The sequence below is a fragment of the Podarcis liolepis genome (genome assembly GCF_965112155.1).
Source record: "Podarcis liolepis genome assembly, chromosome: 1".
Lineage (NCBI taxonomy): Eukaryota > Metazoa > Chordata > Lepidosauria > Squamata > Lacertidae > Podarcis > Podarcis liolepis.
In genome coordinates, this window is record NC_139554.1 from 36278837 (window position 1) to 36302741 (window position 23905).

A 23905-nucleotide genomic window follows, 5' to 3' on the forward strand; every position below is an offset into this window, starting at 1 on the left:
CTTCCATTTTTTCTTCTGCATCTAAGAGCATTAGGCCCATGCAGCTATTGGTGCACTTCCAACCTGGCCATGGTTAGCTGATCACTAGTGTTACAGCTGCACCGAGCCTTGTTAGGTTGACTGGAAACATGATGCATAACTAGACATTCAGGAAATGTGCTACCACATAGTTGTTTGATATATTCATAACAGCTGCACACTGTGTTGTCAAGAGTTCCTTCTTGACACAACATATACTACAAGATAATCTAATTCGTCTCCAAAATAGCAAGCACAACGTTCAGATAAAATGCTACCTGTGCAGCTTTGCCCAAAACATTTAAATATATGTTTGTACAGAGAACCATACAGTGCTACCTCGGGTTACAGACGCTTCAGGTTAAAGACGCTTCAGGTTACATACTCTTCTAACCCAGAAAGAGTACTTCGGGTTAAGAACTTTGCTTCAGGATGAGAACAGAAATCGTGCAGCGGCGGCCCGGCAGCAGCGGCAGGCGCCATTAGCTAAAGTGGTACCTCAGGTTAAGAACAGTTTCAGGTTAAGAACAGACCTCCAGAATGAATTAAGTTCTCAACCTGAGGCACCACTGTAGATTGTTTTCCAGTGAATCTAATGGGGCTTACTTTCAAATAAGTGGGCAAGGAAAGCCTTGTAGCCTTAATTACAAAATTAAAAGATAATTCCTGGTATGTAATACTTTAGACAGGAGATCAATATTAAACTGGCTTATCTAATAGTTCTGTGGTAATTAAGTTTCACATATTCAAACTTCCAACTTAGCACTTCTTAGGTGTATCACTTTGATGTTTGCCATAAAATATAACTTTTTAAAAATACAGCCCTCTTCTATTATATTCTTACATCCTTGTGTGAGTGTTTTGATCCAGAAATAACCTCTGGCTGTGCTGGGTGCCTTTTAAATTCAAACATGCCACCTTCTTAGCAGCAGGAATTTTTTCACAAAACAGCAATTTCAGGTCTCTTGTTACAGGGTTGCTTGGATAATAAGTAGCTACGTGAGCAGCAGTGCCTGGGAATGATATTTCCCCTGCTGTGTGACCATGCGGCTTCACTGGGGAGAGCTCAGATGTTGCCTGTACGTTTGCGTTACTTTGCTCTAATGTGGGTCACAAGTATAATGTGTTTATACGAATGCAAGATCATTCTGCCACATTCCTTGGTCTTTGAAGCACGGCACAGGCTCAATTGCTCTTCATTTCCCTCTTCCTTGTTTCACACTTTTAATGGTTCGTCTTTTCAGATGCATTTGAATGTGAGTTTCAGATTGAACAGAAGCCCAATTAAATGTGAGTCAACTGAACACAGGTAGGATTTGGCTTGGTGCGGCATCCAACCGATACAATTTTTGTTTCTTGCACCTGTGCTTTGAAACTAGTCATTCAGGTTTAGCTGCAAACTAAAAGATATTTGGGCTGAGGGGACAGTCTAATTTTAGGTATGCAAAATTGTGATAATGATTAATATAATTTCCAGTTGTTTCATTAATTCATTCATCAGATGAGTCACAAGATTCCCTTTGTTAACTACAGTGTAGAGATGAATGCTAGCAAATGTCCCATATCTCCTCAACTTCCAGCCAACCAACCATGAGACTCAGCTTAAAAATATGGCTGCCAGACTTCCTTGGCATCTGCAGCACTGCATCTCACCTAGGCGATGTTGGCCGTGACTGCTAATGTTATGTACTGAAGTTCTCACTCTGGGCCAGCAGGGGGATACTGTAGATAGTTATGCAAATAAGGGATTGAAAGTGACGTTCAGTGATTGGATAGTTTTAGAAAATTGTTACAGTTACGTTGTACTGGAGCTCTTTATAAGCAGGCTGGCTGAGCCCTTCAGTTCTGTTCTGGCCTGTGAATAAACAAGAGCTGTTTGAAGAATCGCTGTGTTGTCTGATATGTTCACCCACAACTTAACAGGTAAGATGTGACCATTAATTGCCAGATTTCATTTTGAGAGACAGCAAGCACAGTTTGTCTTACTACAGATCCCTTCGGATATCCTTTCCAGTCCCATTAACCACTTTTCTAAAACCAGCTTTACAGTGTTATAGCACTATAAGTCTTTTGTTTTTAAGTTATATTTCACTATTTTAATATTTTGAAAATGTAGCTGAAAAAGCATTCCTGTACTAATTCAAAGATTAAAACGTTAGAAAAGCATGGGATGACAAAACTGCTCCCATTGCAAAGTTATAGTGAATGTGTGCTTAGTTTTAAACAGCCATTCAGGTAAATTGAACCTCCCCCACTATGGCAACTATGTTATTCCCACTGGTTTTAGTATATTGGATGTAACTGGATGTACATACAGAAAAGGATAGAACTCCCAGTAGTCAATTGCAATTCCACTTGATGGGTCATGATTTGGTAGCCCTAGCAGTCACTTATCTGGAAGTAGTAGCCTAGTAGCTAGGAAGAGTTTGTGTATATTCTTTATCCCGTTTTTCCTTTCCCCCACTTAGGATTCTCATTTTAAATATCAAATAATACATGGCAGTCAGAGGTGTCGATACTCGGTTCCAGTCACTGGTAAGAGCTATCACAAGTCTTTGATGACGGCCATTGACAAATAGTCCCTGCTACTAACAGGTTAAATTGCTCCAACCCTGTCAACTTCCAGTTTCAACCTCATGCACCTGCTTTTCTCCTCCAATCAAAACTTACAGGAGAAAGAGTCATAAAATTTGTCCATTGCATGTGTTTCGGTAAAGATGAGATCTTATCTGTGCACAAGAAAGAGCAAAGTATATGTGATAGCTTTGCTTCCTCTTGTCATTGCCTTGGGACTTGCAGTTTAGATAAGAAGGGCTTGTGTTTTCACAAAGTCAGAGGATACACATTCGTCTTGAGGCTTTACATTATGAGTTGTATTCAGCTAATTTTTACTTATAGTGCTCACTTTGACATAAATTGACCCAAGTTCATTGCCATTAATTTCAGTGAGTCTACTTGAGTAGTAGTTTCCTGCAACTCTGTTGCTTTACTCTCTGTCCGTTCTCACAATTGTCATGTTCTTATTCCCCACTCAGGCCTGGCCTAGTTACCGTATTTTTTCATGTATAGGAAGACCTTTTCTAATGAATTTTTTTAGTGATAAATTGAGGGTCATCTTATACACAGGCTAATACGGTGTCAGAGCAGGGGATTGTTGGAAAACAGCTCAACAGCTCAGCAAACTTCAACAACAGGGTTTTTTGGGGTTTTTTTTGGCAATTTCCCAAAAATAGGGGACATTATACATGGGGTCATGCTATACATTGTAAAATATGGTACATTATAGAACACTCCCCTTATTTCAGTATTTTTGCCAGCACAGAGTTTCACAGAGACTTTGGTAATGGGACCACTCTGATGGCACATATGGTTTGATGCAGGGAGTTCACCTTCCTCCTCCTCCTCCTCCTCCTCCTCCTTCTTCTCTGCCCTGAGGTTCTTCCACCATGTTCTGTGTGTGTGCATGGATCCTTAGCTTGTGACTGCTTGATTACACCAAAGCCATTTCATACAAGTAGTCCATCCTTGTTTTGAAGTGAGGTATTGAAACTTCACTTTTGTAGGAACGTCTATTCTACTGTCCAGTTATTTTATATAACACATAAATCCTTATATCCGCATATGGACCAGGGTATACTATAACAGGAAACTGTTTTCTCAGAGCACCTATTCACACATGATAATATCCCTATCTCCATCTTAATGCCATTTGTGACAGATTCGTGAATATGTTCACGAATCTAAGTTTGGCTTAGGAAGAACTTCCTGACAGTAAGAGCTGTTCGACAGTGGAATTTGCTGCCAAGGAGTGTGGTGGAGTCTCCTTCTTTGGAGGTCTTTAAGCAGAGGCTTGACAACCATATGTCAGGAGTGCTCTGATGGTGTTTCCTGCTTGGCAGGGGGTTGGACTCGATGGCCCTTGTGGTCTCTTCCAACTCTATGATTCTATGATTCTATGTTGCAGCATGAGTGAAAATAGACGTGTGTGTTCATTACAGTTGACAGTGTACATATGGACACATAGATTTTCTACTCGGAAGAAGTGATACTGATGGTTGCTTTACCCCTCCATAAAGCAGCTTTCTAGAATAACAAGTCACCACTAGATGGCATCAAAGAATTTCTTAGTTATCCACGGCAGAAGAGACACCAAGAAAATCATGAATTACAAAATGATTTGTTTCAGTAAAATAAGTGATCTATACTGATAAGCAGTGCTTTTTTATGGGGGGGGGGGGTACGCAGGGGTACGCATACCCCTAAACATTTTGTGAATCTAAGTTTGGCTTCATTGAGGGGCAGTATTTCAATATGAGTAGGAAAATGAAAATACCCCTAAACATTTTTTTTTTAAAAAAAGCACTGCTGATAAGTGAAATGTGATAATTTAAGTGAAGGTATAAGGATTCATCTGCCGAATTCCATTAAACTCTGGAATACAGATGCCACCAACTTGAACAACTATAAAAGAGAATTAGACAAATCAATGGAGGGGAAGGCCATCAGTGTCTACTTGCCATAATGGTTTTGCTTTACATCCACTGTCAGAGGCAGTTTGCCCCTGAATACCAGTTGCTGGGAATCAGAAGAGGGTAGAATGCTGTTGTGCACACACTCTGCTTGTGGACTTCTCATAGTTGCCTGGTTGGCCAGAGTGAGAATTAAACGCTGGACTAGATGAGCCATTGGCCTGATCCAGCAGGACTCGTCTTAGGCTCTTATTCTCCAAGCCATGATTTAAGGATGAATGTATGGAGAGCAGATAGCCTGCTGTTGTGACCTTCCTCTTGCACTGAGCCTTAAAAGACAGTAAATACCTTCCATGCAAGAAGGAGGAGGAGGAGGAGGAGGAAGAAGAAAAAAAAGAGAGAGGCTTTTTTGGCCCACAGTCAGACTCAGACTTCAGGCTTTTTGAGAGGTGGGCTTAATTTCTGCTTTTTCTTTAGTCCCTAGATAAACCTCCCTTTCTGCTAACAAATATAGAATGCAACTGTCTCGGAAGCAATCCTTATTATGCTTGATTAGACTTACTCGCAGGTCGGTGTGCATAGGATTATAAACCTTTGTGTTTTAAAAAAACATTCCTTGCTTTGCTTGCTCAAGCCTGCTCCTACTTTGATCCCTGGCCCTGCAAACGTTGTTCCTATCATTCCCACTACTTGCTTCTCTCCCTGCATCCAGTGGCGTAGCTAGCTGTTTGAGTGCCCGGTGTGGGGCCATGCCCTGCAGCCAGGGGCGGGGTGATCCACCCGTGGGGGTGGGGTGATCCATCCGTGGGGGAAGCGAACTGCCCATGGGGGCGAGATGATCCGCCCATGGGGCGGGGCAAGCCTCTCTGACGCTTGGAGCCTCCTCCCCCTCAGCTGTAGGGCAGCTGAGGGAGAGGCAGTACGCAGACGCAAGTCCCACACTGCTGTTTCAGGTAGCACGGAACCTGCAGGCGCCTAAGCCACCACGTCACTCCTAAAAAGTTTCGTGAGCCCAATTTTTTATTTTTTATTTATTTTAAACTCATTTTGTCACCCACCACTCAGTAATGACACCTGAGGTGGACTGCACCCTCCCCTCCACACACCCCTTGCTCCACCACTGCCTGCATTTGCCTCAATTGCCTGGGTTGCCCTTCTGGAATTGACATTACTATCATCATCATCATCATCATCATCATCATCATCATCATTGTATTTTAATAGGTATAGAACAGGAAAAGCAACATCCCAGTTACAAACAAGAAAGGGACCATAACAAGGGATGAGAAAGCAAACATAGTTTTAGGCATGTATGGCATACAAAAGTCATAATGGACAAATGTAAAAGTTCGGTTACAAAAGAAGATCATCAGGATTAAACTCAAGAAAAAGACAGCACCAAAACATTGCATGATCCAGTCAAGTATATTTCCACATATGCCAAGCTTGTGATGACAGTTGTCTAGAAAATAGTGTTATCAGCTTATAGAGTGCCCGGGCTCCCCTTCTCATTCCTGGGTGCCAAACTCTGGATTTAGCATGTTAAAATGCAAGCCAGGAGCCAGCTTTGTATTGTGCTGCTAAAGATGGGCCATTAGCAGGGAACAAGGGCAGGCAGATGGGTTACCAGCAGAGCAAAGACTCTGCGCCAGCAAATGGTTGCAGCCCTTCCCTGAGCTCTGGGTATTTAGCAGAACACAATACTAGAGTACTGAGGAGGGAGATTCAGGATTGCAGTTGAGGATGATGCAAGCTGGAGGGGAGCAGCTGCAGCTTGCAAGCTGTGGCAAGTTGGAGAGAACAACGTGGGCTGACAATTTTAATTGGACACTGGAGCAATGGGAGAAACAATGGGAGTGCAATGCTTTGAACCCCTCCGTCATAAGTTCCGGTTGTATATATGTGTAAATAAACCATATGTCATAAAGATACCACAGTCTCCACTGTGCCTCATTTCCAAAGGAAACACAACTCCTGGACCCCTGGAATCTCGCATCATTGGGAGATTGGGATAGTGTGTAACAATATATTGTTTGCTGTAAAATAAATAAAGGAATGTTATATAATTTAAAAGTGATTCTTGTCCTTGTCTAAATTTTAAATGATGTATGCTTTTTTCTGTAATTGCCATGTTCCATAAAGAATGATACCACCTGTCCAGCATGAGATCTTGAGCTGTTATCAGTTGAGTTGTAAGAACAAGACGGGCTGCTACAATCATATAAACCATTATTTCCTTTGATAATATGTTAGCTTTCCCCCCATCAAAAATATTTAACAGCATCTGTTTAGGCCAACGTATAATCTGTTCCTTAGAAATATTAATCATTTCTGTGTGAACCAACTTCCAGAACTTTTTAACAATGGTACAATCACCATCGGAAGTGGCATGTGCCATTGTGCCACGTTGCCTGAAGCCTCTCCAACATAATGGTGGTATTGATGAGAACATTTGAGATAGTTGCCTTGGCATGCAATACCACCTGTGGAGTAATTTGAGTGTGTTTTCTTGAAAAAAGCTGGATACTGATTTCAATGGGCAAGTTTCCCAAAATTTGTTCAAGTCATTAACCTGCATTGTTTTTACCAAAGTCTGATTCCCATACTTTCATAAGTGTTCCCATGGAGCCAAAAGTTACAGTTAATAAAATAGCTTTTTTTTAGATCAGAACTTTTTCACCTCTTCTCATTTTGGTCATTAGGTTCTCAGTTTAGGTTAATGGCCTCAGGGCTTCCCTTTTCATATAGTATTTTGTAATGAAGCTGAAAATTTGATTGGAAAATATCCAGATTGTGTGGAAGCTGTCTGACCTCTTTTTGAGTCTTGCATGTTATTCTGTTTTTGGTGATATGCACCAATGGACAACCTGAGCGCATTTGATTCCATTTCCCTTTTCACATTCAGCCGGCTGAAATTCTTGTACAGTGGTACCTCGGGTTACATACGCTTCAGGTTACACACTCTGCTAACCCAGAATTAGTGCTTCAGGTTAAGAACTTTGCTTCAGGATAAGAACAGAAATCGGGCTCCGGCGGCGTGGTGGCAGCAGGAGGCCCCATTAGCTAAAGGTTAAGAACAGTTTCAGGTTAAGAACGGACCTCCGGAACGAATTAAGTACTGAGGTACCACTGTACCATTTTTCACTCCTGTGCTGCACTTTCCTTTTCGGTTTATGGCATGGCATATGTAAAGTATGAAAAAATTATAAAGTTCATTTATAGCCCTCTTTTTTCCATGAAGTGGTTTACATACAGATCCCATGTAGGCTGCGTACACATTGACAGCTTGAAATATGGTGAGGCTTTTTTGTTCAGCTGTGTTTTAAGTTGCAGTCTTGTGCTGCTGTACAGACCAAAGGGGGTAGGTGGGAAAGTGTTGACCTTATGCTCATAACCTAATTTGTTTTCCTGTGCCAAACACCAGTTCACTGAAACTGTCACCTGCGCACGTGCTATAATCTCTGCATCCATTTTCAAATCGGATGGAAACTAGTTTGAAGGAAAGCATATCAAACAGGATTATTTCTGTTATATTATATTATACCTATGGAGAGTGGTTAACATTTTGTAGTCCTTGACTTCAAACACCAGTGGTGGGAATGCACTGGAATCAGAGTAAGCAGTAATATACACACTGCTATTGTCTCCCATCCAGGCACTGACCACAAACTCCTCCTTTTCTGGAGCAAGGTGGCTGCATTATGAGCCTTCAATCCATGTACTTGACTGAGGTACACCTGTCGGTTCAGTTTAGCTGAATGTATATCTTTCTGTTTGGACCATTGGCAACCTCTGATAGCCACACTGTACATGTGTTGGTTTGCTGCTTCTGGTTAAATTCTAAAATTGCACCAATTGGAACCGACATGTTCTCTTTCTTGCATGCCTATCTGTGACCAAGAACTTTAATCACTCGCTGTGAAAGCTGTTCTCTCCCTTTGTGAGCCAAAAGCATGTGGGGTTTCCTACACCTCCTCTTGTCAGTCTAGATGATTCATGAGGCAGAGTAGGCTGTGTGCCCTATATCAATACAATTACATAATCAGTACCTGTAAGTTAAATCACTCTTCACACCCACTAGTGAAAAATATGACAATAAAGCTATTCTCATTATGATTTTGATCCATTGAAAGTAATTATATATAGCTAGAAACTATAGTTTGAAGCATTATCTTCACCCCATACCTAAAACTTTTTGTTCTCCATAGGTAGTGCTGAAAAAAGAATGAGCCCATTTCTGAAGAGGCAAAGTATATAATTTTTTCCCCCATGGCACTATAATAAGGCAGGAAAAAAGGAGGCAAGAAAGGGCTTGATTAGTTAATTGAAGGTCCTGTAAATGTCAGCAGTGAGTTCCTGAAACCTGGATCTTTTGATTTAGGGGCCACTTCCGCAATGCAAGCCATAGTTAAACATTAAGTGTGTTTGTGTGTGTATAAAACCTCTCTCCTATATATGACTTTTCCCTAAGCAAAGGGTCATGTTCCTGTAAAGATATTCCACAAAAGATGCTTATCGTTGGGGTCTGATCTAGATGTTACACTTTACCAAGTGTTATTTTGGAAAGTGATTTTGGATATTGTTGATTGTTTGCCTTTTACAGTCCATTGTAGATGTTTGGCTATGTTGTGTGGTACTTTGAAAAAACAACAACAACCCAGTTCTGTGGTGGTGCTGTCACAGGGCTTCTTCTCCCATTAGGGACTTTGAAGAATTCTATCCCATGAGTTCTTGCTAGTGTTTGAGAGGCAGTTGCTGAAGAGGTGGCTGGAGGTTTTGTACTCAGTGAATAGGGTGCCTCTGTTGCAGAATGTGGGAGTTTGAAGTTCTGCCTTTCACACCCCCTCATTTGTTAGGAGTCCCCCCCCCCAACCGTGGTTTTCATGTCATTATTACTGTTTTCTAAATTACAGTGCAGTATGGTAATTAAAATTAGGCTAGAAGGTCGATGCAATGTGTTGAATGTATCTGTATATTATGCTGGCTTTTAAAAAGTTTTAAGACAGGAACATAGGAAGCTGCCTTCTACTGAATCAGATCAATGGTCCATTCAGCTCATTATTGTCTACACTGTAGAGGAGCAGTTTCTGAAGGTTTCAGATGGGGCCTCTCCCAGTGTTACCGAGAGCTGCTGAGGACTGAACCTAGCATCTTCTGCATATAAAGCAAATGCTTGACCACTGAGCTATGTACAATCATTCCCTGTAAATATTTTTTTTAAATGTTCTAAAAATCAGACTTAGGCAAATGATTTAGATGCTTCAATCCAGAAGAGATGCAAATATGGAAGCAGACTTTGATTACTTGACAGATCAGGAACTGTGTGTGTGCATTCGGACATGCAAGCAAGTATGCATGTTGCCTATCAAAAGGTTTTATAGTTTTCAGCAGAGGAGTTCTTTAATGGTCATTCCCATTCTGCTAGAACCAGTCACATGTGTCAAGATCATTCTTTTGCATACCTTGAGCATAAATGGATGCTGCCACCATTTCCGCTGTTTCTAACATTCAGGCTGTGACTGTGCCATGACTTGTGTAGAGAAATCTCTTATCAACTCACAAGAGGCAGTTATCAGAAGGCTTGGGGGAACCCTGCATTTGACAAGGGTGGAAACCTATTGAGGGGGGGGGGGGACAAAACAAAAGGGGTGGAGACCAGTGAGAAGAAGAGAGTATGCTCAGTAGATGCAGAATGCTGATTGGCTGTTTTGTGTGTATGTGAAATGGATTGGGGGTGGGGTAGAGCAGGGAGTAGGATAACGAAATGGAATAGTTCAAATTGTGATGGCCTGGGAATCCGATTCAGAGGCTGAACCGGAGGAACCCCAGCCTGCACAGGAGTCCCCACCTCCAGGGCCGGCTGAACTGGGGCAGGGCCTTGGATCTGAAGCCCCTGCACCTGTGCCGGATCCTCAGGAGCAGACACCAGGTGAATCCTCTCTGGCTCTGGAGGTGATTGAAGACACAGTGCCTACAGGTGCGCCTCTCCCAGCCCTGTCAGGGGAAGGTGAGTCTCCCCCCATGTCCATTAACCCTCCAGCCTCTCCTGAGCTGCAGAGGCTCAGGGCAGAGAGGCGGAGGGAACTGGTTTCTCCCAGGAGGAGTGCTCGCCTTAAGGCCAGGAGAGGCGGGGCCGCCCCTGGCCTCAGAGAAGATAAAGGCCAGTCAGCCCGGTCCCAGGTTGCGGGAGCAACGTCATTGAAGAGCTGTTTCGGCCAGCACCTTGTCCTGTTCCTCCAGAGTTCCTGTCCTTGCCCTGCTCCTCGCCCTGGACCCCGCTTCACCCGTGGAGGACTGTCTGCCAACCCTCGACTCAGGTCCTGGACCTCGCCCCACGGTAACCTCCCCCTGGGACCAGCACACAAATCCTGAAAAGGGAACACTCCAGACTGCACTATTTTGTTGCCGCAATAATGTGGTAACACTAGGGAAACACTGCAGAACATATACTGTAATAAAGCAGAACAAATCCACCACTAATGCACTGTTATTGTGTCAGGTCCTAAGAAAATGTTGCAGAATACATCCACAACAAAACGCCAGTCTGGAGGGGTTCTGAGTGACTCTCTGTAGGCCTTGAGTTTCTTTCTTATTATAGGCTGGGAGCAAATTGCAGGAATGCAGTTTCACTCAGGTTTACACCTGATGTTCCTAACTCCTGGCAGATAATAGAGGGATGCTTGATTTGGCCTGATATATGGCTAGGAGAGACTCATGCTTAAGCAAATCTCCCATGCTGGAACTGCTGCTCTGCTCCTTCTGGCTGTCCCAGTTATACCCAGAGCAAAGTCAAGTCTCTGCTTGAACTGCAGATGGTAGATGTCTAGACTTCTTTTACAGGGTCCCTCTTTTATGATCTAGGGCAGTGGTGACGAACCTATGGCACGTGTGCCAGAGAGGGCACTCGGAGCCCTCTCTGTGGGCATGCACGCCATTGCCCCAGCAGGGCCGTAGCTTCCGTGCCGGGGTCGGGGGAGGAGGAGGAGAGGAGAGCTTGCGCGCGCCATCCAAAGCCTGCGGCACCAGGGCCTGCTGAGTGAGCGAGGGACTGAGCAGACATTGACTTTTGATGCACCAGGGCCTCTCGCCAGTCTGTTTTTCCTACTCGAGAGTAAGCCGCCTTGAGTTTAGCAGGGCTTAACTCCTAGGTCACTAAGCATATAAAGCCTGCAGCCTAAGAAGGGGCTGCTGGGTTTACATGTTCGTTGCACTTTCCCGCGGAAGCCTACAGAGAAATTAATTCCGTGGAGGCTGTGATCAAATGGCAGCCGAAGAAACGGCAAATAATAACAACAACAACAACAAATTATTTATACCTTGCCCATCTGGACTGGGTTTATTTATTTATATTTATTTGTATGTGCGCACGCGGATAATCATTATTATCTCATATTAAAAATTGGGAGGGTGGCTCTTAGTAAAGCCCTCCCATGTACACTAGTGGCCAAAATTGTGGAACCTTCTGGAAAAAATGTATTTCCAACGTTTGATGGCTCATAACATCACTTTGTTTTGGAGTAATACCAGTGTGTTTTCTCTGTGGGGACGCAGGGGGACGCATACCCCTTAAAATTTTGTGAATTTAACGGGAGAAGAAATTCACTGTATTTATTTTTCCTGATTTGAACTGTATTTATTTTTCCGTGGTGGTGATTTTCTTGAGTCAAAATGAGAGTACCCCCTAAACATTTTTTTTAAGAAAAAAAGCACTGAGTTATACCATAAAATTATATATCATTGGAAAGATAATTTAATGAAGAATGTAATGCAATAAATTTTATGAAGGATTATTAATACAACAGCAGTCATAAAGAAGAAACATGAAACACACAGAAAAAAATGAGATATTCAAGTTAAATTGCCATGTTGGCACTTTGCGATAAATAAGTGGGTGTTGGGTTGCAGTTTTGGTACTCAGTCTTTAAAAGGTCACCATCACTGATCTAGGATTTTTGTGATGGTCTATACTTTTAGACTGCTTCTCCTAGACAAAGTTCACTGAACTAGTTCAAAAATCTCTGAAAGTGGTTTCTATAATTCCTAGGTGAACTAAAAGTGAATTAAGTTCATTTTCGGGTACAACTTTTATAATTCATCCTCTTGGTTCATCCCAGCCTCATAGCTTTCATTTAAAAAGAGTCACACAAACAAAAGTTAGAAAGCAAAATGTGGAGGCACCATCCTAAGGTTTATTAGGCAGATACAGAGACACTGCTGTTGCTAAAGCTGCTCACTTAGTCACTTAATCACTGCTGAGCAATTGGAAGGAATGTGATGCATTTCCTGGATCTTCCTTGCTGAAGAGATTTTGACCACACCATACATTTAAAGCACATTCAGCAGACATTTAAAGCACATAACGTCCCCTAAAGATTCATGGCAATTGTAGTTTCACTAAAATTCCCAGTTCCCCTAATAAACTATGAGAAACTAAAAAAGTAGCCAAGGTAAGTGATAAATTGAACATATGCAAAAGAAGAGAGAGCCCCCGTATCTTTTAACAGGTACGGTATGTAGAAAAAGGAATTGTTGTAGCAATTCCAGAATAGGTTGTGTAGGTTTCCAGAATACCTGGGTAGGAATTGAATTTAGGGCAGGAATAAAGCAGTGGAAGGAGAGATGGGGGAATTGAGACTAGAACTAGAACCAGGGAAAAAACTTGATTTAGATATGGCAGGCAGACTTACAGACAGGGAGGTTCTTTTACTACTTAATGATAGAAATTAGATTGAGTCTCATTATTCTTAAATCAAAAGTTAATCTCAATGGATTTGTGCCGCCATATGCTGGATGTTCTGTTAAATAACAATTTGCTACTAGTTATGCTGCCTTGTCACTCGAATGAGAGGGGAAGGTCACATCGCTGTCCGGTTTCTTAGCTGAGCCCACATCCTAGGCCTGTTTGCCCCTGTCTTGCATTGGAAACCTATAGGCCTGTCCAATTTCGCTATCTGTTTCTTTGATTTATTCTGAGGTGAACCACAGACATAAGAGCATAAAATTAAGCTCCATTTGAACTGTGCAACTGATTGATTAATTTTGCGAGGAAAAAGAAGTCAAGGGCACTAAAGAACAGGTTGTTCGGCGTGCAATGCAAGTGATATTTATGAACACATAGTAGGTGTGCATAAAGAGTATGTTTGTGTAAAGTGGTATTTTATTGAAGAATGTGATGTAGGTTGTCATGGAGATTAAAAGCTTTGAAGTGCTTTTCATTGGTGCTAGTTATGGTTGCTGGGCACAAGGATATTAGTTCTGGCACCCTGAATCTTTCATTGTTGCAAAAATAATTGCACTTTCATCTGCGCTGCAAGGGCTATTGAAGTAGGATAAATAAATGTAGACACATGAACACATCTAAGTTTAAAGGTAAACACGGTGCCCTTGTGACACGTCTCTGGTCAAAATGATGTGGCTGCAGCGTCCACAAACCACTCAAATGCTTGTTTTCTGTTGCACGGCCGTTCAGGCCATTTACAAGATGTCATTACAAGCTGTATAGAATCGGCACTTGCTTCAAAAGGCAAAGGCGGCGGAGAGGTATCGACAGCCTCTGCGTTGCTGGTAAATATAAAGGGGCCCTTTAGAAGCAAAAAGGCAAGCTGAATGAAAAGCTTGTGTTTCTGTAAGGAGAGTCTGGTATACGGTATTTGTATAACAACTCCAGCCTCACTTACAGCTTTTTATATATATCTAAAAAGCAGAGCAATTTCTCCAACGATTAGGCGGACAAATTACATTGACAAGTTTTACTTCTGTGAAAAGCTCTGGACTGTCTGTACAGGAACACTGTTGTTTTGCCGAACTGCTTTGGGTAACTTCTTAACCAATAAATCAATGGCAGGAGCTGCAACCTTAAACGGCAGGCGGCCACAAGCACAAAATAGACATCAAACGAGTTTTCAAAACTGACTAAAAGTGATGGTGATTAACTAGAATTATAGATATTTATATTTAAACTGACACCACAGAATACTTTTGAATCTTGACAGATATGTGGAATATTTAAATGCAGTAATTGCAGTTACGGGACCTCCTGGGATTAACCTGTTCGAAGGGTAGTGACATATTACAGGTTTGGGAAGAAATAATACGGAAAGGGATAGAAATGAGATTAATTCATGCATATACAAGTATGTAGTGTTATTAGTATTCTGTTCTAGTCTACCTTTGAAAACACACAATGTTTTAGAAGTTTCTCTTCGTTCTCTTGTAGCGCAGTCGTGTGAGAGTTTACTCGGATGAAAGGCCCAGGGTGTGTACAGTGGAGCTTTTTCCTAAGTGGTTGTGGATAGCATTCTGATAAAGTAGCATAATCTGTAGACTAGCTGACAGTTAACAAAACTACCACCACATATCCTATATCTAAAGTTTAAACTATGGTTTTGTTCTATAGTCAGAATACTTATACAGTGTATAACCAATGTGACTGTATTTCAAAGGGAAAAGGGCTTCTGTTCTTTTAAGATTTTAGATTTGGGATTTAATTTGTAAATGCTCATCGGTAACCTATCTATCTGTCATCTATCTATCATGAGGTCCGGCACCGAGGGCCTTCTGGCGGTTCCCTCATTGCGAGAAGCAAAACTACAGGGAACCAGTCAAAGGGCCTTCTCGGTAGTGGTGCCCGCCCTGTGGAACGCCCTCCCATCAGATGTCAAAGAGATAAACAACTACCAGACTTTTAGAAGACACCTGAAGGCAGCCCTGTTCAGGGAAGTTTTTAATGTGTGACATTTTAGTGTATTTTTGGGTCTTTGTTGGAAGCCGCCCAGAGTGGCCGGGGAAACCCAGCCAGATGGGCGGGGTACAAATAAATAATAATAATAATAATAATAATAATAATAATAATAATAATAGTAATTACAGTGGTACCTTGGGTTAAGAACTTAATTCGTTCTGGAGGTCTGTTCTTAACCTGAAACTGTTCTTAACCTGAAGCACCACTTTAGCTAATGGGGCCTCCTGCTGCCACCACGCTGCTGGAGCATGATTTCTGTTCTTATCCTGAAGCAAAGTTCTTAACCTGAAGCACTATTTCTGGGTTAGCGGAGTCTGTAACCTGAAGCATATGTAACCTGAAGTGTATGTAACCCGAGGTAGCACTGTATTATCTATCTATCTATCTATCTATCTATCTATCTATCTATCTATCATCTATCATCTATCTATCTATATCTATCTATCTATCTATCTATCTCATCTATCTGTCTATCTTTCCTGGATAGTTGATCCTTGATCCAAATAAAAGGGGTGGGGTAGAATTATGGACTTGTATTTGGATGTCAACAACTTAGTGTGGTCGTTGCAAAAAAACTTACATGCACAAGTCACACAGAAGACGCTTTTCTTGAAGCACCCATAGTGCCATCACACTACACAGTGGAAATAGCATTTACATGCATTGCTGATCTGGGATGAAGTCACTTTTCCACAGCTGGATTTGTGTGCCCTTTAGGTGGCTACAGCTGCACACAGGAATTATATGAGACCCAGGACTAATCTATACCGATCAGTTAAAATATTATAAATGCGTTATAAATGTGTGACACCAGAGGGCGCTGTAGAGCAATGTAAAATCGTCAATGTAAAATTGCATTGAGAGCTACATAACTTTTTTAAAAAAAGCACTTTTAAAATCAGTATAGATCTAGCCCCAGAAGCACGGCGAAATAAAATGCATGCTTGTCATTTTTGTATTCCCTGTTGCCACTTCTGGGCAATGTGTGAAGTAGCTCTTCTGGTTGCAGGAAACCAGAATGATGAATATTACCCACTTGACCAGGGTATTTTTTTATTGCCACTTTTTGGTGATACATACAACCACAGGGAAGAAGTGGAATTGTGTTGTGTGTTAATGTGCAAAGGGCAAATTGCAAATGGACTCTGTAGCTCTCATGTCCTCTCATCACAGCATTCAGTTGTGATCATTAAAAGAATCCTTCAAATGTATTTGTTTGGTAATCAATTCTGGAATTTCTAGCTGGATATTCTAGAATATAATCAAGGCAGCTTACAAACGTTAAGACAAACTGTGTAGCAAAAATCTCTGGTGATTATGAGTGTACTAAGGGGCTGCATATCAGTGGTAGAGCACTTACTTGCCATGCAAAAAACCTTAGTCTGGAACCCCAGAAACCCATTGCCAGACAATAGTGTGTTACTTGGCTCAATGGTCTGACTGGGAGTGAAGCAGCTTCCAATGTCCCTTTGAACTGCAGATTTCATTATGCGGTGAGAAAAAAAGAGCTTGTTATCAAACTTCCCTTAAAGTGCAATCTTATGCATGTTTCTTCAGAAGCAAACCTCTGCTTTATTCAAAGGAACTGACTCCCAATGTGTTTTTTAGGACTGCAGCTTTAAACATATTCGCTTTGCTGTCATCCTATCAGATTGAATGGAAGTTCATTGGCTGCATTTTATGTTCTACTAACCTGCCCATGACAACAACAACATCAAATCACGTTGTTGTTGTTGTTGTTGTTGTTGTTGTTGTTGTTGTTGTTGTTGTCGTCATCATTATCATCATCCTATTGTTGTTGTTAATTTATTTATACCCTGCCCATATGGGCAGCTCCCAACAACAACAACAACAACAACAACAACAACATAATAAAGTGATAAAGCATCAAACATTAAAAACTTCCCTAAAATGTTTTTAAATATTATTTTATGTTGTTTTTAAGCAGATTGTTTTACTGCATTGTTGTTTGCTGCCCTGGTGTCAAGAACTGGGCAGAGGAGGAATGGTGGAGACCGCCTCCCCATCCTGACCCTTCCAGGGAGGAGGAAGAGGATGACAGTGTAGAATTACAACAGTGGTTTGCGGGAGGTCACAGCTCAGAAGCAGCTGAGGGGAAAAGTTGGGAAATAATGGAAGAGGAGGAGCAGGCAGAGCTGGAACAGCAGCTGGCTGGTTGTCATTAGAAAGCATTCCAGACCCACCTTCTCCCAGAACCTGGCAAGCCTTAAAAGTAGGAGAGCAAAAAGCTCAAAGACAGAGGGCACATAGTAGCACCCGTAGAAGAGACAAGGTGAATGACGAATGAGAATGTGGGAGAGAAGGGGGTGGGGATTCACTCGGGATGCCATTATCCAAGAGGCTGGGTTCTAGAGCTTCTCTCTGTAAAGTTTGAAATAAAAAAGGATGGTAAGAAACTTTTCCTTGTCTTTATATTATCCTGGGCAACAAACTGGGAGCCACTGACAGCCTCCTGACACCTGAGCTCTATTGGGAGGAAGGGTAGAATAGAAATTTATAGAAAATAATAGAATAGAAAATAATAATAAAACAACTTCTGGAGGGCTGTAGGTTTTTGATCCCTGACCAGCACCACATTTATTGTTGTTATTAAGAATTACATCTTTCAATCAAGTGATTATTTGGGTGCAGAATTTAGTGTCTAGGCTGCTTTCATAATAAAAAATGGGAAACAATTTATAGCTCTGCAGTGCACCAAGAATGAAGATTGTGGTAGGTATGGTGACTCACAGTATTAGAGGAATCAGAGCTGAAAAAAGCGAATAGACATAACGTCACATTTTATTGCATTTTTAGCTTGTCACAGCCTTTGCGTTTCTACGGTAAATGTAGCTGTATTTGCATTTATTCTAATGCTCAGCGCCTCGCTTCAGAGTTGTCCAAATGATGTATGTAGGCGTTAAAAGCATTCGGGGGAAATGGAAGTGTTTGGATAAGACTTTTGGTTTTTTAGATGTGTCATAGTTCAAAGTCATTAGAGTCTCGATTCTTTCAGATTACCTATTTTCTTTTCTAAAAAATAAAAAAAAATACCGGCTGCAGATTATTGGCTTCAAGCTTCCTCGGATTCCCTTGGGAAGGAACATTGACACTGAGAGCAAACATGACGTGCTCAGCTCATATTTTAAGACAAGTTACAGCAATTGGGCTTGCATTTTGCTACTTTTTGCGTGTGCATCCTTCACTCATGTGCTGTCAGCTGCAGAGTATGAACACAATTCAAAACTGGAAGAGGGTTTTAAATTAATGCATTGCATGAAGGCTGTGAGGCACAGGTCCTAGGCAAATGATTTAGTTTAAACTGACTTAGAGCGGTACCACATAGGAAACATATGTCGGCTGCCATAAAATAAGGCCTGTATTGAGTTTCTCCTTCATCTCTGGAATGTCCAATGCTGCTTAACCTGTGTCTTGAGTCTTGACATCATTATTCTGAAAGCCTATATCAACGGTTGGCAGTGTAGCACAGGCAGGAGGTCATCGCTCACCTGCCTTCACAGTCTTCAGTATAACTACGGCAGAACTGGATTTATGGTAGCGAGTACAATCCCCCCAAAGGGACACGGGTGGTGCTGTAGGTTAAACCACAAAGCCTAGGACTTGCTGATCAGAAGGTTGGCAGTTCAAATCCCCGCCACGGGGTGAGCTCCCGTTGCTCGGTCCCTGTTCTTGCCAACCTAGCAGTTCGAAAGCACATCAAAGTGCAAGTAGATAAATAGATACTGCTCCGGCGGGAAGGTAAACGGCGTTTCCATGCGCTGCTCTGGTTCGCCAGAAGCAGCTTAGTCATGCTGGCCACATGACCTGGAAGCTGTCTGCGGACAAATGCCGGCTCCCTCGGCCAATAAAGTGAGATGAGCGCCACAACCCCAGAGTCGGTCATGACTGCACCTAATGGTCAGGGGTCCTTTACCTTTACAATCCCCCCACAGGGGGCTGAGCCACAGGCCACTGATCAAAATAATAATGATGATGAATGATGATGAACAGAAGGTGAGAGGGAGGAGGGCATGCAAGTAAGAAATATTGAGGGGGTGCCAAATTTTGTTCTTGCTCAGGGCCATATGACCAAAGTATGACCTGACTGCTAGCTCCTGTGAGATATCGGGGTGAGGCATGAAAAACTCAGTGCGGTGTGGCTGCTGAGGTGGAGCCAACCCAACACTCCTGTTATGTCTGTACCACACTGAGTTCCCGATGTTTCCGCCTCTCAAGAACTGACAGTGGAACCGGTGAAGGAAAATGCAAAGGAACGTTTAAGTTGTATTACATATTATGGACCAGTAGAAGGTATTCAACATGGGATTGCCATTTTTGGCAGTAGCCTCAGTGTTTTTGAAAACCTGTATCTCTTCCCTTTGAGTGTAATTTTTTAAATTCAATTTCTGTTTTACATTTTAGAATATCCACTTAAACAACCTTAAATTATCAATGACTTCCCCTCCTCTCTTTCCATAGTTCATTTTGCACAACATAAATCCCTGCATATTTTATATAAACTAAACCATTCAGTACCCCATTATTACATCCATCAAAACTTATTTACACTGTTGAATTTATCTTAATGTGGCCCACATTTTCAAATAAACACAAATTTCCTCCATATATTCAATAAATATTTTCAAATCTTCTTTAAACATATGTTCTTCTTGTTCTCTTTTTCTATATTTTAAGATTGCAAGCTGCGCATATTCAATCAATTTAAGTTGCCCATCTTGTTTAGTTGGGACTTAGCTCGTTTTCCATTTTGGGGCTAACAAAACACAGGACATGGTAGTGGCATACATAAATAAACATCTCTTCCCTTTGTAGCAGGCTGGGTTTACTTATATAAAACATCACAATTCAGGTGTGCATTGTTAGATTCAGATACCATATCTGTATTAAAGATAGGAACTGAAGAGTTAGCTATTTCAAAATTAAGTCTAGGTGTGCAGCAATGCTGGGTTTTACTATGAAAGAAATGAAAAATAAATTAGCTCCTCAGTGGGGTTTCCACATTGAGAATTTTGCATGGGTTTCTGACAGATAGAACTGGAGAGTGTAGGAAGACGATCAGTTGAAATGATCAGTGTCATGAATCATCCTATTATGGAGAAATCGGGGCTATTTCCTTTTTCTTTTTTACCTGAGGAAGGGGGAGAACAAGGGGCATGACAGAAGCATATGATGGTGGGATGGATACAGGGAAAGTGGATCGAGATAAGGACTACCGGTAAATCTCCCCAGACATCAACAGGATCATTCAGTGAAGCTGGGAAGCAGCAAATCTGGTACAAAGAAAAGGATGCATCAACATACTGGATGGAACATATCATAGAAAGTTGTGATAGTCTTTTTTTTAAAAAAGGGGGTGGGGTGGGTGGGGCTTGAAAAAGAAATGCACAAGATAAAATGCCTTTTGTCTTCCCTACCTTTGCAATGAAAATACAGTGGTACCTCGGGTTAAGGACTTAATTTGTTCTGGAGGTCCGTTCTTAACCTGAAACTGTTCTTAACCTGAGGTACCACTTTAGCTAATGGGGCCTCCTGCTGCTGCCACGTGATTTCTGTTCTCATACTGAAGCAAAGTTCTTAACTGGAGGTACTATTTCTGGGTTAGCGGAGTCTGTAACCTGAAGCGTCCTGAAGCGTCTGTAACTTGAGGTACCACTGTATGCTGTGCTGTCATGTTGCTGAGTCGACACATATAATATGTTATAATTGAACTTTGAATATTGAAAGCAACTGTTCCCTGCCCCTTTCTAGCTATGTTTCAAAGGAACATAGGTGGAAAGCCTGCAAAAAGAGCACTTAATCCTTATAGCAGTTAACATCCCAGCCAGTATCTCCCATGTAGCTCATGAAAGGTCTCAGTCAATACCCCCTCAAAATCCACAATACAAGAGAGACTGTTTGCTTGTCCTGCTCAGTTCCTCTCCTACATTGAAACAGATATCTATTTTGCTCAGTAACTCCCCCCCAACAACAGAGACCACAATCTATCCCCACTGAAATGCATGGAAGTTATGCAAGAATATTACTGATTTGGCACAAGAGAAGATTCTAGTGGATTGGGCCCATAATCTTTTCATATATCACTTTGTATTTATAGTAAGTTTAAGAAAGACAAAGAAAAGGAAGAAACTGTTTTGCTTAGTATGAAAGAAAGCCACAAAATGAGCATTCAGCATGAGGAGTATGTCAAGGAACAACAGTACCTTATACAACACTCTGGAAAAATGGTAAAAAGTACAAGTGTTCACACCATATTGTAAAGTAAATTCTTTAGAAATTGCTCTGTTATCTCAGAGGTAGCAGACATACCATATGCCGTGTCTAGCAGTTGCTATGGTAACTACTCTTAAAATTTTAACACAGGAGAAATGGTTGCCTAAAATCTCCATGGCTTGGGAGGCCATATTCTGCTCAATAGTTAATGCCCTGAGCTTCATTAATAATCTTAATGCAGATTTAGAGTTCCATTTTAAAAAAATTGTATTTAAATTGCATCATAATTGTGGGATATGGTAGTATTTGATACTTCTGGTTTTAGGTAGGTTCACACATTACAGTTGTGATACTGAACCTGCCTGAAACCTTATTTGCATTGTGGCTCCTTAATATGGAACCTGAGGTGTGCAGCGGGGTGTATCTTGTATGCATGTATTGATTACCCCAGTCATGGACAGTCTCTGTGTCATCACCCAGCTATTCTAAAAGTGGCACACTGCATCCAGGAAGCTATAGCAGTGAGATGGGCTTGGCCAATATTGCAAGTCACTCTTATGACCACCATTTTATTATTATGCAGAGGCTGTTTCAAGTGGTCTTCACCTGGCTATTGCACAGCACACATTTTTCCATGGGAGCGAAACAAACCACAATACAGCTATACAGCTGCAAATATAAGGTTTTAAGTGTGTTTTAAGTGCATTATGCGAATGAGACTCTAGATGGGGCCAGTGAGCTGATGGCAATTTCTACATATATTTTAAAATGTTTTTTTAAAAATTCAAAGTGTTTTTTATATAGAAGTAGATGAGTTCAGTATACAACATTAATGCCAGTGTGGTGTAGTGGTTAAGAGCGGTAGTCTCGTAATCTGGGGAACCGGGTTCGCGTCTCCGCTCCTCCACCTGCAGCTGCTGGGTGACCTTGGGCCAGTCACACTTCTTTGAAGTCTCTCAGCCCCACTCACCTCACAGAGTGTTTGTTGTGGGGGAGGAAGGGAAAGGAGAATGTTAGCCGCTTTGAGACTCCTGAAGGGGAGTGAAAGGCGGGATATCAAATCCAAACTCTTCTTCTTCTTCTATCTACATTTCCTCAATCACGGCTTGAAAAAAAGCATTATGAGAAGCAAGAACAGGTCTATAGCTAAATTGGGTGGGGTGTGTGTGAAGTGGCTGTTTTGGGATATTGGGGCTTTCCAAAGGGAAAGAGTATGCTTATCTTTATAATATATTCTCTAAAACGGGCTCCCTAAAAATGTTACCTAACTCAGAATTTGATGGTTGCATTCTTTCCTCACAAAACAGGAGTACCCAGTTTTAGGAGAATAAAAAATACCGGTAGTTTTCACAGAAGGAAAAAGGGTGTGCAGAACAAGGCCAAAACCAAAGGGGTCAAGGGGTCAAAATACCTCCTGTGAAATTTCCTCTGTGAGGAAAGCTTAAAATGTTTATGGAATGTTAGGGGTTTTTTTTGGGGGGACGACGACAAGTAATGGAACGGGGGAATTCTAGACAGCATGGTGAAGATAAAGTACATAGATAATTTCTCTCTCTCTCTCTCTCTCTCTCTCTCTCTAGAACCTGAGGTCATCTGTCAAAGCTATTCTCAGGATAGAGAAAAAGAAGGGCTTCTTCCCATAAAGCAGACAATGGAAATCACCACCACAGGATGACGTATGGCTACTTACTACCACAAGGTGAAGTGTAAAGCCAACTTAGATGGCTTTAAAAGGGGGCATTAGATATATTCAAGGAGGATAAGACTATTAATTGCTGCTTCTAGTAGTGCTGCTAGCTCCAGGATCAGAGTCAGCATGCCTCTGAATACCCTGGGGGACTAACAGCAGGCGAGTGTTGATGGAGTTAGCTGCAAAAACATCTATATTTTTAGACAGTGATACAAGATACATATACTGGCATACATAGGGTCACATAAACACGCAAGGGTTATACTGTGTAGGGATGGATGAATCTGTCAGTTTTGGTTTCTCTCTATTTCTCCTTTTCCAGGTCTTATGTTTGGTTCACCTCATTTCCCCATACTTTCCTGAATTTTTCATTAAACAGCCACACGAAAATTCACATATATTTTCATCTGGTTTGCTGTTAATATGCACAGTATAATACACAATTTTGTCTAGTATAGGAATAACAGAATGCATTTTTTATTTTCATTCATGCACAAAGTTTTGCATACACTTTCCACTCATCTAGGCAGTTTTGTACACATCCTTTGGTTGGAGAACTGCACCACAAATTCTGGAGAAGGGCAAATGGCAAAGGAGACCTGTGTTTCGCTTCACGTACTGTTTTGCGAAGTATGAAAATACGTTCATATTAAAATGCGAATATGATCTCCTCCATCCTAAATGCTATGTTGATGTAGTCAATTGCCCATGTATAAGCTTCACTGCATCATCACTTTAAAATATCAAGCAGTGGCC

The 23905-nt window shown here is 41.6% G+C and overlaps 1 long non-coding RNA gene across 3 annotated transcripts in view; it reads left to right on the plus strand.

Moving 5' to 3' along the window:
- The window catches only part of LOC310710306, a 38767-nt gene that overhangs the window by 8334 nt on the left and 6528 nt on the right, over positions 1 to 23905 (plus strand). For 2 of the 3 annotated variants that reach the window (XR_014527929.1, XR_014527930.1), the window contains exon 4: positions 23040 to 23158. This is a non-coding gene — a long non-coding RNA (uncharacterized lncRNA). Of the gene's footprint in view, positions 1 to 8695; positions 8788 to 23039; positions 23159 to 23905 lie in introns of all 3 variants that reach the window. The other variant, XR_014527928.1, reaches the window with a different exon arrangement.